Below are 18572 nucleotides of genomic sequence, written 5' to 3' on the forward strand. Positions count from 1 at the left end.
TGTGATCTGATTCTGAGTAAGGAAAGAAGATATAATAAAGTGATGAAGAAAACTAATGATCTCAATTCATTGAAATTTAATGAGTTAGATAAAAGAATTGAAAGCACTAGGAAAAGATTATTGTGGTTAAATTCCAAAGACAGGAATACCTGAAAAACTAAAATTTGGGATAGAATAAATATTGCATATAAAAATGTCTAAATGTACTAGACAGATGACTCTGTGGTTTACTTACCATGTACCCAGATTTTGGTTTCCTGAACCAACCTGGTGACTCCCAACTGTATAACTTCAGTTCTAGAAAATCCAATATTTTCTTATTGCCTTCACAGATACCAGGTATGCATGTTCTGCCCAAACATAAATACAACCAAATATGCATATACATAAGAACAACACAAACAAACAAGCAAAAAACATAGGATGAATTAGAGTATGTAGCTGAGAAAAATGGAAGGGGATAATTAATGCATATTAGATCAAGAAAATAATCTCACAATTCAGTATTAAATGTCTAATGTGCATTGAATTGCAATTGTCAAGTTTCATAATGAAAAAGTTGATGAGGAACAAATTTCTAAGGAATTGTATGTCGTCACTAAATTATAAGAAGTTGACATCAGGAATGAAGAAGACCAAAACAAGGAATTATACGGTGACACTCAAGCTAAGCTTTTTATGAAAGTTAAAGGGACAGATCTAATGAGAGCAATAAGGTAAGGGACTCTTACACTATTTCTAGTGATTTTCTAGAGTTCCCCAGAAGAAATCTATAAAGGATGGCTGCTAATCCAATTCTGTTTTGTCCCCATTAGAAAGAAAACTGACTCTTAAATGTATTTCTATATACCAAAAGAATAACCTGAGGTTTAATTTGTCTGTGAATATTGAACTTCTTTGTAAACAGATGTAATCAAAAATGGAGAGCATGATGGGATTATGGAATCACTCTTTAGACATAGTTATGGCGTGCTGTGGAGAATGCTCCGTGGGAAAATCATGTGCTGTGCAAACCTGAGGACCTGAATCCAAATACTTAAAACTCATTTAAAAGTCAGATAGTTGTCACAAGTATCAGTCATCTCAGTGCTCCTGTGGCTCCAACATCAGTGAGCCAGCCAACCTAGGCTACAGATCAGTCAACAACAACGTCATTCAGTTTCAAATAAAATGAATAGCAAGAACTGGTACCTGAGGCTGGCCTTATCAAGCACTCTGAGATACGCCTGCCCACATTCACACTCACAAACATGCACACACAAACACACACACACACACACACACACACACACACACACACACACATATATATATATATATATATATATATGAATTATTATGGGATCATATACACACGGAAATAAGAAAGTTTATTTCCTTGCTTTCTTCTTGAGATAGTTATGAATCAGATTGGAGGATGTAGGTGGTGACGGTAACTATGGTTAAAGTTACTAAAAGTATGGGAAAATATATTTTCCCCTCTAGCTTTGTAGAAAGGGACAATTATGGTTGTAGAGATGCCCTTATTACAAATTTTAAAAGTCAAAGTTTACAAGAATGGCATGTATATCTTTTAACTCTTCAGATTTCATAGGATTCTTTGGTGGTGTCCATGTCTTAGCAGAACTTGATTGAGGGTTGTTAAGATTTCAAAGAGAATTCTCACTTTTTAGATAAAAGTATTCCCCATTATGGAAAAATAATAGATATCTTTGAAAAGAGGCTTAAAACTCTGTTAGTAAAATTCATGCCATTTCATTAATATACTGTGAGATGCAACTGAACGCTTAGTGGAGATTGTTGGAAGGAAATAGGTGACCTGAATGGCAGAGGAAAGGCCAAGTAGAATTCATTATTTGAGGAAAAATGATTTTCAATTATACAGATAAATTGCTGAAAAATTTTTGCACTAAGATAAAAATAAATGTATTACCTCAAAACTTAATAGTAAAGTAAACTTCCGAAGAAAATTTCTGACAGCTCTCTATGTTGTCTACCTCCCTGTGAACTGTATGACAATCTACAAGCTTCAAAACATGCTTAGAGCTATGGCTACCAATCTGCAGAAACATGCTATAACATTGAATAGATCATAAGAGATGAGTTGCAGATTACCAATCAACTGGATTTCTTGTTCCTTAAAATCTAAGGCTATTATTCAAGAGGTAGGATTTTTATTGCGATTGCTGTCTTTCTGTCTGTAGGTCTGCAGTGCCCAGCATACACGATGCTCATTAGAGAGAAGGGGCCTATTTAGGGAAATAACATCATTTATTCTATCAACAGGTCATCAAATCTGTTTTGTATAGTCCCAATTCCAAATGGAGCCTTGCTTGATTTTCTTCTATTGTGTATGTCAGAAAGTGTAAAATGCTTTCCTAAACAATTTCTATTAATATACATATTTATTTATCAATGGTATTCACTTTGCTTCACAAATTTTCTTTGTGCTAAGAATATTCCATGAACAGCCCAACCTTGTTACACTTATTTTTTAGTTTGCTTTAGCCATAGCAAATATATGAATGTTTTGAAATTATAATTAACACACAGATAACTAGCAAAATAAGAAATAAAGAGCGCCACCAGTATTTCTTCAGTTCAGTGATGACAGATAATTATCATCATCATCATCATCATCATCATCAAATATTCTAATGTAATATAAAAGATGCTTCTCTAAAAATTAGAAAAGGTTCAGAAAATTTTAGCATCTTTTTTCTTTGCTGTGACAAAATAACTTAATCAAACAACTTAAAAAACAAAAGGCATATCTTGGCTTGAGTGAGTACAGTCTATCACAACAGGGTAAGCATGGGTGTAATACCAAGGAGTGGTTTCTTGCATTGCAACTCACTGTTCAGAGAGATTCGGGCTCTAAAACCTCAGTCCTTTCTCAGAGACTCACTTTTTCCAAAAGGACTCCATCTCCTAAATCTTCTCAACTTTCCCAACAGTGCCATCATCTGGGAACCAAATATTCAAATACATGAGCCTATAGGTGACATCTCACATTCAAACCACAGGAAAGGATTCTTCCTACTGGATTCTAAGAGTTACCATGAGGGCCCAGTAATCAAGACAGTGTACCAGAGCAGTAAAACAAGGAGTTCCATAAGTATCTCTCAGCAGTGAGCTGCCTTGGATAGTTCTCTAGGCTTTTCAACAATGAGGTAAAAGTCTTCTCAAGCCCAAACATGAGTTGAAAAAGAACAACAACATTACCAATGTAGACAGGGGAAAGACTTCAGTCATGCACAACCAAGATAATACTGGGAGCAGGAGAGGTGGCCTTCCCTAAGGAAGAGCACACCAACTGGTTGTTCATTTCCAAATAGTCATCCCTAAAAGTAAATGTAGAGCAACATTATGCTGATTGAGCAGATTATTATATTTTAAGAAAAAAATATGAATTTTATACACAGATATATAGAGAAAGATGAGAAATAGTTAGCACATATACACAGATTTAGATATAAATTCACAAATACATACATTTATGCAATAACAAATAATGAATAAAGAAGTCCTGAACTGGAAGAAAAATACAGAGGTGAATATGGAAAAATTTGGAGGCATGAAAGTGAAGGGAGAAATGTAGTTATATTTCTCTCAAAAAAGGAAGAAAGGAAGAAAAAAGAAAGAAAGAAAGAAAAAGAAAGAAAGAAAGAAAGAAAGAAAGAAAGGAAAGAAAAGGAAGAAAGAAAATGCCAGAACAATTGAAAATATAAATGGGAGAACTCATCCTCAAGCCTTATCTCCCGGAATGCACAAAATTAATTCAGCATAAATCATATTACTAAATTGTAGAAATAAATTTAAAATCTATTTTAAAAAAATAATAACATTTTATAGCATGTAAAGATTTTTTAGACAATTGTAGAAAATGTTACATATTAGTAAACGGGAATATGTCCGATTAAATCTTTAGTGTATTAAAGGAATATGTCAGAAAAGTAAATGACAAACCCTAGCCTGAGAGGTTATATTCTAACATATGTATTTCCTCTCTAAAGAACTGAAATAATAATAGAAAATAGTCCATTTATAATCTGGGCAGTCTGAAAGCCATTTTCTAAAATAATCATAATAGATTAGAAAAGGATTCTCTAAATCATAAGCCATAAAGGAAAAGCAATGAAATAGAGAGCCCCTCAAGAATTGGAACGGGAGAGAGCAGGACGTCCGTCTTTGGGTCGCAGCAGCATTTGTGGTGTTGATCAGCCGGGAGCGAATTAAAAATGTGTGATGTTGAGAAAGGCAAGAAGACTTTTGTTCAGAAGTGTGCCCAGTGCCACACTGTGGAAAAGGGAAGCAAGCATAAGACTGGACCAAACCTCCACGGTCTGTTTGGGAGGAAGACAGGTCAGGTGGCTGGATTCTCATACACAGATGCCAACAAGAACAAAGACATCACCTGGGGAGAGGATACCCTGATGGAGTACTTGGAGAATGACAAAAAGCACATCCCTGGAACAAAAATGATCTTCGCTGGAATTAAGAAGAAGGGAGAGAGGGCAGACCTAATAGCTTATCTTAGAAGGGCTACTACGGAGTAACTCCTCTGCCTTATTTATTCCAAAACAACTGTCTCTTGACTTTTAATGTGTACTGTATTTTAACTCATACCCCCTAATTCAGATCATGAATGGCTAACAATGTTTTGTTGGACAGTCCTGGTTTCAGTAAAACTGACTTGTAGAAAAATGGATATGATCTTTTTTAAAAGTAACAATTCCAGTTGCATAAGCACTATCACTGCTCCCCCTTTCTCACATTTTTATATGCATGAAATTCTTAAAGAATTAATAGAAGTATATTAAATTAAAAATTTTAAGTAAAAGTAATTTATAAAGTGAAGTTAGCATAGGTTAATAGTAGTAATTGGACTTAATCTCCATGACTAGTGACTGCTAGGTAGAACAGAATATTATAGGAAATTAATTTGTTTTTTATAAGGCAAACAAGGTAGTATATAGTACAATTATTGCTATAAAGTAGACTAGTTGAGAGCATGTGAGAAAATGATGGTATGTACATTTTTGGTAATTGTAAAATAGAGAGTCATGTATCAAAAATGTTCCAGGACTTAAAAAATAGTGCAAAAAGTCAATGGTTTGACATGAATTAACTAGCCCTGGTTATTAACCACATTTAGGTGGGAAAAGAAGTAGATTTAGAAAGATAGAAACTGTGTTAGGATTTTTGAGGGTTATTCTCTGTTGCATTTATTTATTCATTTGCTTCTTTGTTTCTTTGTCTGGGAGTGGATGCATGTACCACAATGCACATGTGGAAATCAGAGAGTTCTCACCTTTCAAAAGGGGTGGTCCAGATATTAAACTCAGATTGTCAGCCTTGTTGTACATTTACTTACTAAGCTGCTTCCCATTCACACCTTCCCATCCATAACTTTTATTTCCATTTCTCATTGTTAGGGATACCTATCTGTTTCTTCTAGTCCATTACTCTATACTTAGCCACTGTAGCTCTATGAATTATAGCTTGGGTATTATTGACTTATCTGCTAATGTCCACATATAGTAAATACTTACCATATTTGTTTGTCTGGGTCTCCTCATTCAGGCTTTTTAAATTTTTAAAATTTTTTTATTATTATTAATAATTTATAAAAATTTCCACTTCCGCCCCTCCTCCCACTCCCCCCACTTCCTCTCCTCCTCCCTCTCCAGTCCTAAGAGCAGTCAGGGTTTCCTGCCCTGTGGGAAGTTCAAGTTCCTCCCCCCTCCCTCCAGGTCTAGGAAGCTGAGCATCCAAACAGACTAGGATCCCAAAAAGCCAGTACGTGCAGACAAAAGCAGTCCCAGTGTCATTATCAATGGCTTCTCAGACAGCCCCCATGTCAGCCACATTCAGAGAATCCGGTTTGATCACATGCTCGTTCAGTCCCTGTCCAGCTGGCCTAGGTGAGCTCTCATTAGATCAGTCCCCTTGTATCAATGGGTGATTGCCCCCCTCACAGTCCTGGCTTCCTTGTTCATGTTCTCCCTCCTTCTGCTCTTTTTTAATTTTTGTATTTCATTAATTTATCTGTGATTTCCATGCTTTCATTTTTCTAAGACTGAGTAATACTCCATTGTGTTAATGAATCACATTTTTATTATTGGCTTTTCCGTAGAGGGATATCTAGGCTGTTTCTAACTTTTGGCTATTATGAATAGAGCAAAAATGAACATGTTTGAACAAGTGTCTCTGTGGGAGGATGAAGTGACCGTTGGTTCTATGCCCAAGAGTGGTATAATTGGATCTTGAGGTAGATAGATTCCTGTCATTCTGAGAAACAAACCACACAGTAATTTCCATACTGACTCTTCAAGTTTGTACCCCCTCTAAGCAGTGGGTTAGTGTTCCCTTTACTCCATATACTCTCTGGCATGAGCGTTTACTTTTTTGATTCACCTTATCCATTCTGAGGGGAGTCAGATGTAATTTCAAATTATTTTAATTTGCACATCTCTGATGACTATGGATGCTGGATAAAGAACACATGATACATTTATACAATGGTATATTACTCAGCTGCTATAGAGATGGCACAAAAATTTCAGATAAATGAATTCAACTTGAAAAAATCATCTTGAGTGAGCTAGTAAGACAAATGTGGTTTGTATGTACTTATGTGGATATTAGCTGTTAAGTAAATGATGATCAGCCTACAATTCACAGGCCCACAGAGGTTAAACAAAGAAGAGGGCTCTAGAGAGCATGCATGGCTCTCCCTGGGAAGGAGAAATAAATTAGATTTTGGGAAAGAACTGTGGGAGCGTAGGATTGGGAGCAGGAAAGATAAGGTGCTAGGGGTAAATGGAGAGAGTATAGGGAAAAACAACTGGAATTGGGGGGTGTTTGGGTGTGTGTGGAAACTAAGTACAGTAAAAATTTCTGAAATCTATGAGGATGACCCCAGTGAAGACTCTAGTGATGGAGAATACAGACTCTGAATTAGCCATCTTTTGTTGTCAGGCAAGTCTTCCATTGATGGGATTGGGTTATATTTGATAGAGTTGTTTGCCTAGAGGTTAGGATCTGTGGAGATGCCTAAGCAATCCAAATTGATACCAGAACAGATAGTTGATCTACAAAAACTGAATGTGGGGCTCTATTGCCAAGGGCAACATACACAAAGCTCACTTAACTTTAGAGAGGTCGAGCCGGTGCCTACATAGAGCCTACACTCTTGTGTTCTAGTCTCTTTGGCATGGGAAGGTATTCTGCAAGCCACAGAAAGAGAAATCTGGCCAGCAACATGGATACAAAACTCTTGACTTACAATCTGTCTTGCCTAAAAGATATTCTAGGACAATGCTGGCTGAGAACTTGTGAGAATGGCCAACTAACATCTTGTTTAACTTAAGGCACATGCCTTAAGAAGGAGTCCATGCCCTATACTGACTGAACATCCAGGAACCTGAGATTGGATTCCCAGAGACTTAGGGTAGACCCAAACACAACTAAGAAAGATAAAGGAAATCAATGAAATTATTCTTAATGGTATTGTACTATACTTTTTGAGCTCATCACCAGAGAGGTTTCCTCTGACGTCAGGTGGAAATGGATGAAGAGACCCACAGCCTGACATTATGTGGAAAGAGCATCTAAAATAGAGGTGTCCACCAGGTTTTACCCCTCAGAGACTGGAGAACCCCTAGAAAGATTATAAGAGTCAGAGGAGATGGAAAAAAACAGAATAACATGGCCAACTAAGTCAATTAAGCAGGGCTTATATGGGCTCACAGAGACTGACTAGGCAAGCACAGTACTGACAAGGGTCTGCACTTGGCCCTCTATATGTGTTATGTCTGTTTTATTGGTGTCTTAATTGGATTCTTGGATTCCTAACAATGGGAATGACTCTTTTGCTTGCTTTTGGGAATTATTTCCTCCTATTGGTTTGCCTTGTCTAGTCTCTGTATGATGACTTTTGGTTAGTCTTATTGTATCCTGTTTTGTCCTGCTTGGTTGTTCTTTCATGGAGACCTACCTGCTTTTTTCTGAAGAGGAAATTGAGAGGTAGTGGATCTGGGGAGAAGGGAAGCAGAGGAACTGAGGGGAGGGGAAAAAAGGGAAGCTGTGGGAGGAAGAGAGGGAAGCAAAACTGTGTTTATGATGTATTGTATGAAAGAAGAATCTATTTTCAATTTAAAAAAAAATATGTTTAATATTTATTTAAGTGTTTTTTAGCTGTTTCTGTTTCTTCTTTTAAGAATTTTGGTTAGATCTATACCTCATTTTTTAAAATTGGGTAACTTGTTTTCTGGATATCTAGGTTGTTTCAAGTTCTTTATATACTTTGTATATTAATCCTCTATTAGATGTGCAGTTTGTATAAGTCTTTCCCATTTTGTATGTTAGAATTACCTTAAGATATTTTACGTTATTTGAGGGTAATGTGAAAGACGTTGTTTCCCTGATTTCTCTTCCAGTCTCTTTGTCATTTGTATTTAGGTAGACTGCCGTTTTGTGTGTGTGTGTGTGTGTGTGTGTGTGTGTGTGTGTGTGTGTGTGAGAGAGAGAGAGAGAGAGAGAGAGAGAGAGAGAGAGGAGGGAGAGAGAGGAGGGAGAGAGAGAGTTAATATTGTACCCTGCTACTTTGATGAAAGTGTTTGTCGGCCATCAGAGTTTCCACATGCAATATTTAGGGTCACTAAAGTATTATATCATATCATCTGTCAATATAGTTTTGTCCTTCCCCCTATTTTATTCTTTTTGTCTTTTTAAGTTTTCTGCTCACCAGGACTTCAAGTTCAATATTAAGTAAGTATGGAGAGAGTGAACAACCTGTGTCTTGCTCTTGATTTTGGTTGAACTGCTCTCAATTTCTGTCCAGTTAAGTTGATAGAGACTGTGAGCTTGCTGCAAACTGCCTTTCTTACATTGAGGTATGACCCTTGTTTCTCTAATATTTCTAGGAATTTTATTATGAAGGAGTGCTGAATTTTGTCAATGGCTCTTTTTGAGTCTAAGATGATCATGTGGTTTTGTCTTTCAGTCTGTTTATATGGTTCATTGCATATACTGATTTGCACTTGTTGACCCATCCCTGAATCTTTATGATAAAGCCTACTGGGTAACAGTGGATGATTTTTGGATGTGTTTTTAGATTTTATTTGGAAGTATTTTGCTGAGAATTTTTGTATCTATATTCACAAGGAAAATTGGTCTGTAGTTTAGTTCTTCTTTGTTGAATATTTAGGTGCTTTGGATATCACGGTGACTCTGGTCTCATAAAATGATTTCAGCAGTGTTCCTTGTGTTTCCATTTCATAGAATAACTTGATGAGTACTGGCATTAAGTCTTCAATGAAAATCTGGTACTATTCTTTTCTTAAGCCACGTGCCCGTGACTTTTGTTTTGATGAGGAGGCTTTTAATGACTACTTCTATTTTACTAGCACTTACAAGTCCATTAAAATTGCTTGTCTGATTTTGATTTAACTTTGGTAAGTGATATACATCAATAAAATTGTCTGTTTCTTTTGGATTTTCAAATTTGGTGAAGTACAGGCTTTTAATGTATATCCTTATGATTCCCTGATTTCCTCAGTGTTTCCTATTATATACCCCTGTTCATTTCTAATTTTGCTAATTTGTATATTATTTCTCTACCTTTTTGTTAATTTGGATAGCAATTGTTAATTTTATTGGTTTTCTAAAGAGCTATTTCTTTGGTTCATTGATTCTTTTTATTATTTTTGGTTGTTGTTATTTTTATTGATTTTATCCCTGAGTTTGTTTACTTTTTTCTATCTACTCCTTTTGGATGGGGTTTCTTCTTTTTGTTCTAGAGCATTTATGTAGGCTATTAAGTTACTAAAATGTGATATCTCCAAATTGTTTGTTTGTTTGTTTTAATGTAGGCTTTTAAAAAATGCTCTGAACTTCTCTTTTAAAACCACCTTAATTATGCCCTTGAATTTTGTGTATGGTGTACATTAACTTCCATCAAATTATAGAAAGCCATTTCTTCCTTAAGTTGAGTCTTGACCCATTTTTTTTCTTTCTGCTTTTGTCTTTTGTTTATTCAGTAGGAAACTGTCCAGTTTCCAAGCTCAGTTTGTTTTTGTTGTCGTTGATATCTAGCTTTAATCAGCGGTGGTCAGATAGAAAGTAGAATGGTATTTTAGTCTTCTTCGATCTGTTAAAACTTGCTTTGTGTCCCTTTATTTGTTCGGTTATAGAGAAAGTTCCATGAGGTACTAAGAAGACAGTATATTGTTTGGATAAAATGTTTTGTAAATATCTACTAGGTCTATTTGCTTTATATTACAGTGTCAGCTAGGTCTAGCATTTCTCTGTCTAGCTTCTGTCTAAATGACCTGTCTATTGGTGAAAGCAGTCTATTGAAGACAACTACTATCAACATTGCAAGGGTCAATATGTGATATTAGCTGTAGTAGTATTTCTTTTATAAACTTGGTTTCCTTTAGGTTTGTTGCACAGATGTTAGGAATTCCAATGAGTTCTTTGTGGGTTTTTTCTTTGATTAATATGTAGCTTCCTTTTCTGTATCTTCTGACAAGTTTTGGGTTGAAGTCTACTTTGTATGATATTATAATGGTTATACCAGCTTGTTTTTTAGGTTTCTTTGTTTGGAATTTCTTGATATTAAGATTCTGTTTACAGGCACGTTTCCAGGGTGTGTTTGACATTCTGTTACAGAAAATTCTAGTAGATATTTTCTAAACAAACATTTCCTTTTAAAATAACGTAGAATTAGGATTACAAGGGAAATAGACAAACACTTTTTAAAATTCCTGATTCTTACTTTCCAATTCGTCATCCTATCCAAATAAGAAAACACTAAACAAAAACAATAGGTTTATGATACTTATACAATAATCTGAGGTTGAATGGTTAGTCAAGAAGAACAGAATAGGAAAGAAACCAAGAGCAGAACTCACATTCAGGTGCTTTAGTTATCTGCACTCAGAGTTGGCTATATTTCAGGGTCCTTTCACCCTAGAGCTTTTAGAAATGCTCATTACTAAGCTCCCCACAGCCTTCACTTCCTTTTGCTTCCTACAGTGATTTGACAAGCCATCTTCTTTTACATTGACATCCTGAACCCATGTTGTTTGCCTATTATTTAGCTAGTGACCCACTAAAACGTTTCTGGCACAGTAAAAAGCAATGTGCCATATAATGGAGATATTCTGAAATTGCTCTTAGTAATTTAGAAATTCAGATAGTAACATCTCAAGTACATGTCAAAGACAATAATCAAAAGGATGAGCAGTTAAGACAGGACATCAAATTTAATCTGCACAATCAGTTGTAAGGAGAATAGACGGTGGTGTCATTAAAAAAAAAGAACAGAGCCATGACAATCATAGATTTGTTAAGAACCCAGACACCAAAAGAGCTGGGAGATTTTGGAATTAATCTACACTCATTATTTATCTACCCATTACTCTAAGAGGTTCGACTAAAGATTTGACTAATCTTGATTTACAAAATTCTTGACTGAAGTGGTAGGGAATTTTTAAGGGGATGTGTGCCCAAGGCACACAGTTTTAGATAAAAGGAGAATGTATGAAATAGGAATGCTAAAAAGAAAACAGTATAATGGGAATGCAGCAGTAACCAGCGAGCACCCCTAGCTTGAGTGTAAAGCAATTTAAATAAAATTAGGTAAGAATCACATGTAGGTTTTATTGAAGCTCATCAATAGAGATTGTCAGCAAAATAAGACGAATGAGTATTTTGAAAATGGCTCAAGAAAAATTGTTAGGTTTTGATAACCTGCCTGAGGACAGATGGGCCCCGTGTCAGCTCAGTGACATTCCTGGCCAGCAAGGGGCACTGATCTTCTAGCAGACATCCATCAGAGGAGCAATGAGTTTGTCCTGGCCTGTAGCAGAAGCCTGGCAAGGAGGAATTCAGACTTTCCCCGACCCCATTGACTCCCTGGTCACCCTGCAGTGGTGGCTCCACCCTGCGGAGCTCTCCCACCTCCCATCCCAGATTTCATCCAGGTACACCTTCCTCTCTTCCTCCCTTCCCCCTGGGGCCATAAGAGCTCCCCAGCTCAGCTGCCTTGTGTGCTGGGCCTGGGCTGTGGGCACAACCTGGCAGGAGGCAGTTTCTGTGTTTTGATAGCCTGCCAGAGGAAAGGTAGGCCTGCCAGTGACGTCCCTACCCAACAAGGAAACCTGACCCGGTATCAGAAGATCCAATAGAGAGCATTTGAAGGAAGAGATGGGCAGACGCTCAGGCAAGAACTCCTCCAACAGTCTGAAAAGCAACATGAAAACACCAGATCCCAACAAACCTATAATAGAAGAACTTGAACACCTTAATCCAGAAGAAGTGGGAAAAATGCTATTATGAAAGCAATAGAGTCCCTTAAACAGGATATGAATAACTCTCTTAAAGAATTGGGAGGAGGGGAGGAAGTGGAAATTCTTTAAATAAATAAATAAGGAAAAAAATAAAAAATTTAAAAAAAGAATTGGATGAGAAGTACAACAAAAAGTTTGCAGAAATGAGTAAAGAAATGGATGAGAAGTATAACAAAAAGTTTGAAGAAATGAGTAAATCCATGAATGATACACTGGGAAAGCAAGAAAAAACAATCAAACAGGTAAAGGAAACAGTTCAAGAATTGAAAACTGAAATGGAGGCAATGAAGAAAACACAAACCGAGGGCCGGCTGGATATGGAAAATCTAGGTAAACAAACAGAGACTACAGAATCAAGCATAACCAATAGAATACAAGAGATGGAAGAACGAATCTCAGAGTCTGAAGATACCATAGAGAAAATAAACGCTCTGGTCAAAGTAAATGGCAAATCCAGTAAATTCTCTTCACAAAACATTCCAGAAATCTGGGACACAAAAAAACCAAATCTAAGAATAATAGGGATTGAAGAAGGAGAAGAACTACAGATCAAAGGCCCAGAAAATATATTCAACAAAATTATTGAAGAAAACTTTCCCAACCTAAAGAATGATATTCCTATGAAGGTTCAAGAAGCATACAGAACACCAAATAGACTGGATCAAAAATAGAAATATCCCCTCGCCTTATAATTGTGTAAACCAAAACACAAAACATACAGATTAAAGAAAGAATATTAAGAGCTGCAAAGGAAAAAGGTCAAGTAACTTATAAAGGTAAACCTATCAGGCTTACACCGGAATTCTCTATGGAAACCATGAAAGCCAGAAGGTCCTGGATAGAGGTACTGCAGAAACTAAGAGACCATGGATGCAAACCCAGACTACTATACCCAGCCAAGCTATCATTCATTATCAATGGAGACAACAAAATATTCCAGGATAAAAACAAATTTAAACAATTCGTAGCCACAAACATAGCCTTACAGAAAGTAATAGAAGGAAAATCACAACCCAAGGAATCCAACATTGCCAACACTGCCTACAATAACTCAGACATCTAGCGACCTTCACAAGCACAACTCGAAGAAGGGAAACACATACACATTACTACCCACGAAAAAATAATAATAATAATAATAATAACCGGAGTGAACAACCACTGGTCATTAATATCACTTAGTATTAATGGACTCAACTCACCTATAAAAAGGCACAGACTAAGAGATTGGCTATGAAAACAGGATCCAACATTCTGCTGTTTACAAGAAACACACCTCAACCACAAAGACAGACATCTACTCAGAGTAAAGGGTTGGGAAAAGGTTTTTCAAGAAAACGGACCTAAGAAACAAGCGGGTGTGGCCATTCTAATTTCCAACAAAATTGACTTCAAACTAAAATCAATCAGAAGAGATGGAGATGGACATTTTATACTCATAACAGGAACAATTCATCAGGAGGAAGTCTCAATCCTGAATATCTATTCCACTAATATAAAAACACCCACTTATGTAAAAGAAAAACTTTTAGAACTCAAGGCAGTCATCAAACCACACACACTAATAGTAGGAGACTTCAACACACCTCTCTCATCAATGGACAGGTCAATCAGACAGAAACCCAACAGAGAAATAAGAGAATTACTAGAGGTAATGAATCAAATGGACTTAACAGATATCTATAGAACATTCCACCCAAAAAGGAAAGAATATACCTTCTTCTCTGCAGCTCATGGAACCTTCTCGAAAATTGACCACATACTCGGTAACAAAGGAAACTTCCAGAGATACAAAAAAATACTTGTAACCACCTGTGTCTTGTCGGATCACCATGGAATAAAGTTAGAATTCAATAACAATTCTAACACCAGAAAGCCTACAAATTCATGGAAGCTGAACAGTCAACTACTGAATCATCCCTGGGTCAAGGAAGAAATAAAGAAAGAAATTAAAGTCTTCCTTGAATTTAATGAAAATAAAGACACAACATACTCAAATCTATGGGACACAATGAAAGCAGTGCTAAGAGGAAAGTTCATAGCACTAAGTGCCCAATTAAAGAAAATGGAGAAAGCATACATTGGAGACTTAACAGCACACCTGAAAGCTCTAGAACAAACTCACCCAGGAGGAGTAGAAGACTGGAAATAATCAAACTGAGGGCTGAAATCAACAAATTAGAAACACAGAGAACAATCCAAAGAATCAACAAAACAAAAAGTTGGTTCTTGGAGAAAATTAACAAGATTGACAAACCCCTAGCCAAACTAATCAAACAGCAGAGAGAGAACACTCAAGTTAATAAGATCAGAAATGAAAAGGGGGACATAACCACAGACACAGAGGAAATTCAGAGAATCATTAGATCTTACTACGAAAGCTTATATGCCACAAAATTGGAAAATGTACAAGAAATGGACTGGTTTTTAGATAAGTACCATTTACCAAAGTTAAATCAAGAACAAGTGAACAATCTAAATAGACCTGTTAGTTGCGAAGAATAAGAAGCTGTTATCAAAAACCTCCCTACCAAAAAAAGCCCAGGACCAGATGGTTCCAATGCAGAATTCTACCAGAACTTCCAACAAGTGCTAATACCTATACTCTTTAACGTATTTCACAATATAGAAACAGAAGAGTCATTGCAAAACTCCTTTTATGAAGTTACAGTTACTCTGATACTAAAACCACATAAAGACACAACCAAGAAAGAGAATTACAGGCCAATCTCACTCATGAACATTGATGCAAAAATTCTCAACAAATTTCTGGCAAACCAAATCCAGGAACACATTAGAAAAATTATCCATTATGATCAAGTAGGCTTCATCCCAGAGATGCAGGGCTGGTTCAACATATGCAAATCTATCAATGTAATCCATCATATAAATAAACTAAAAGAAAAAAATCATATGATCATTTCATTAGATGCTGAAAAAGCATTTGACAAAATTCAACATCCCTTTATGATAAAGGTGTTGAAGAGATTGGGGATACAAGGATCATACCTAAATATAATAAAAGCTATTTACAGCAAGCCAACAGCTAACATCAAACTGAATGGCGAGAAACTCAAAGCCATTCCATTGAAATCAGGAACACGACAAGGCTGTCCACTCTCTCCATACCTCTTCAATATAGTGTTAGAAGTTCTAGCAATAGCAGTAAGACAAATAAGGGGATCAAGGGGATTCAAATTGGAAAGGAAGAAGTTAAACTCTCGTTATTTGCAGATGATATGATAGTGTTCATAAGCGACCCCCAAAACTCTACCAAAGAACTCCTACAGCTGATAAACACCTTTAGTAATGTGGCAGGGTACAAGATCAACTCCAAAAATCAGTTGCCCTCCTATACACAAAGGATAAAGAAGCAGGGAGGGAAATCAGAGAATCTTCACCTTTCACAATAGCCACAAATAGCATAAAATATCTTGGAATAACTCTAACCAAGGAAGTGAAAGACCTATTTGACAATAACTTTAAGTCTTTGAAGAAAGAAATTGAAGAGGATACCAGAAAATGGAAAGATCTCCGCTACTGATTTTCTTTGATTTGATCTTATATCCTGCCACATTACTGAAGGTATATATTGACTGTATAGGTTCTTTAGTTAGAGTTTTTGGGATCATTTATGTATACTATCATATCATCTGCAATTAACAAAAGTTTGATTTCTTTCTTTCCAATTTGAATCCCCCTCCCCTCCTCACATTTCCCTCCCACTCCCCCCATTTCCCCTCCCTCTCTCTCTCCAGTTCTAAGAGCAGTCAGGGTTCCCTACCCTGTGGGAAGTCCAAGGCCCTCCCACCTGCATCTGGGTCTAGGAAGTTGTGCATCTAAACAGACTAGGCTCCCACAAAGTCAGTACATGCAGTAGAATCAAAGCCCAGTGCCATTGTCCTTGGCTTCTCAATCTGCCCTCATTGTCAGCCATATTCAGAGAGTCTGGTTTGATCACATGCTCTCCATCAGTCCCAGGCCTTGGTGAGCCTGGCCTCAGTCCCACCATCTCAGTAGGTAGTCGCACCCCTCATGGTTCTGACTTCCTTGCTCATGTTTTCCGGCCTTCTGCTCTTCATTTGAACCTTGGGAGCTTAGTACAGTGCTTCAATGTGGGTCTCTGTCTCTATCTCCATCTATCGCCAGATGAAGGTTCATAAAAACAAGTCCCAGTGCCTTTATCAATGGCTTCTCAGTCAGTCCCCATTGTCAGCCACAATCAGAGGGTTCGGTTTGATCACAAGCTCATTCAGACCCGGTTCAGCTGGATTTGGTGAGCTCCCATTAGAACAGGCACACTGCCTCAGTTGGTGGACCAACACCTAGCGGGCCCAACTTCCTTGCTTATCTTCTGCCTCCTTCTGCCTTTCAACTGGACCTTGGGAACTCAGTCTGTTGCTCTGATGATGGTCTCTTTCTCTATCTCAATCCGTCGCCGGACAAAGATTCTATGGTGATATTCAAGATAATCATCAGCGTGAGAGTGGGGCAAGGACAGTTCAGGCACCCTCTCCTCTGCTGTCCAAGGACCTAGTTGAGGGCATCCCGTGGACACCTGGGATCCCCTCTAGAGCCAAGACTCTTGCCAACCCTAAAATGGCTCCCTTACTATAGGTATCTTCTTCACTGCTTCTATATCCATCCTTCCTTTATTGAGTATTTTTGTGTCTATGTTCATGAGTGAGACTGATCTGTAATTCTCTTTCATGTTTGAGTCTTTGTGTGGTTTTGGTATCAGGGTAACTGTAGCCTCATAAAAAGAGTTTGGCAATTTTCCTTCTCTTTCTACTATGTGAAGAACTTTGATGAGTATAAGTACTAGCTCAGCTTAGACATTGTGGTATACTTCTGCACTGGAACCACCCACCCCTGGGCTTGTTTTCATTGGGAGGCTTTTGATGACAGCTTCAATTTCCTTGCAAGTTATAGGTTTATTTAAATTGTACACCTAGTATTGATTTAATTTGGGTACGTGGTACCTATCCAGAAAATTGTCCATTTCTTTTACATTTTCCAATTTTGTGGAGTACAGGGTTATGTAGTATGACCTAATGATTCTCTGGATTTCTTCAGTGTCTGTTGTTATGTGTCCCTTTTCATTTCTGACTTTGCCAATTTGGATGTGCTCTCTCTGCCTTTTTATTAGTTTGGATAAGGGTTTGTCTATCTTGTTGATTTTTTTCAAAGAACCAATTCTTTGTTTCATTGATTCTTTCTATTGTTTTCTTTTGTCTATTTTATTGATTTTCAGCCCTCAGTTTGATTATTTCCTGTCTTCTACTCCTCCTGGGTGAGTCTGCTTCAATTTGTTCTAGAGCTTTCAGATGTGCTGTTAAGCCACTAATGTGAGCTTTCTCCATTTTCTTTATGTAGACACTTACTCTTATGAACTTTTCTCTTAGCACTGTTTTCATGATGTTCCATAGGTTTAAGTATATTGTACATTCAGTTTCACATTCTTAATATTCTAGGAAGTCTTTTGTAACACCCGATTTTGTGTTACCCTTTCAGTACAGTTCGCGTGCCTCTGTACCGATCACGAGTCGGGCAAAGGCCTCGAGATTGAAAGAAACACACAAGAGACCCAGGTCATTCGAAAGGAGATCAGCCGAATGCCACTTTATTTAGCTTTTAATAAAACTAATATACTTTGGCTGCTGCAAAAGGATTACCTCCCAGGCAGGGGGGATTTACCATACCAAAGATGAAACAATGCCCTACAACTAATCACCAGGCTCAGGCAGAGGAAGCACAGGAGCTAACAGGAATGTTTAGTCAGCTGGCCAGAAACCGTCCTCAATATTCAGCCCAAAGAGCAAGGGTAGACTGGGCCCTACAGTCTTTAATTTCTTTCATTATGTCTTCCTTGACCCAGTGGTGGTTCAATAGAGCACTGTTTAATTTCCATATGTTTGTGGGCTTTCTGAAATTAGTAGTGCTTTTGAATTCTAATTTTAAACCATGGTGATCCAATAAGATACAGAGGGTTATTCCATTTTTTTTTTTTATCTGTTGAGGTTTGCTTTCTTGCCCAGTATGTGGTCAGTTTTAGAGAAAGTTCCATGAGGAGCTGAGAAGAAGGTATATTATTTTGTGTTTGGGTGAAATGTTCTGTAGATTTCTGTTAATTCCATTTGAGTCATGATCTCTGTTCTCTTATTTCTCTGTTAGGTTTCTGTCTGCGTGGCCTGTCCATTTGGGAGAATG

General features: G+C 37.2%; 1 pseudogene; it reads left to right on the forward strand.

Moving 5' to 3' along the window:
- The first annotated feature begins 4216 nt into the window (after nt 1-4216).
- On the forward strand, nt 4217-4559 carry LOC125409770 (cytochrome c, somatic pseudogene; annotated as a pseudogene).
- Nucleotides 4560-18572: the final 14013 nt, after the last annotated feature.

The sequence above is a fragment of the Myodes glareolus genome, chromosome 25 (assembly GCF_982192425.1).
Source record: "Myodes glareolus chromosome 25, mMyoGla1.1, whole genome shotgun sequence".
In the NCBI taxonomy this organism is placed as follows: Eukaryota; Metazoa; Chordata; class Mammalia; order Rodentia; family Cricetidae; genus Myodes; species Myodes glareolus.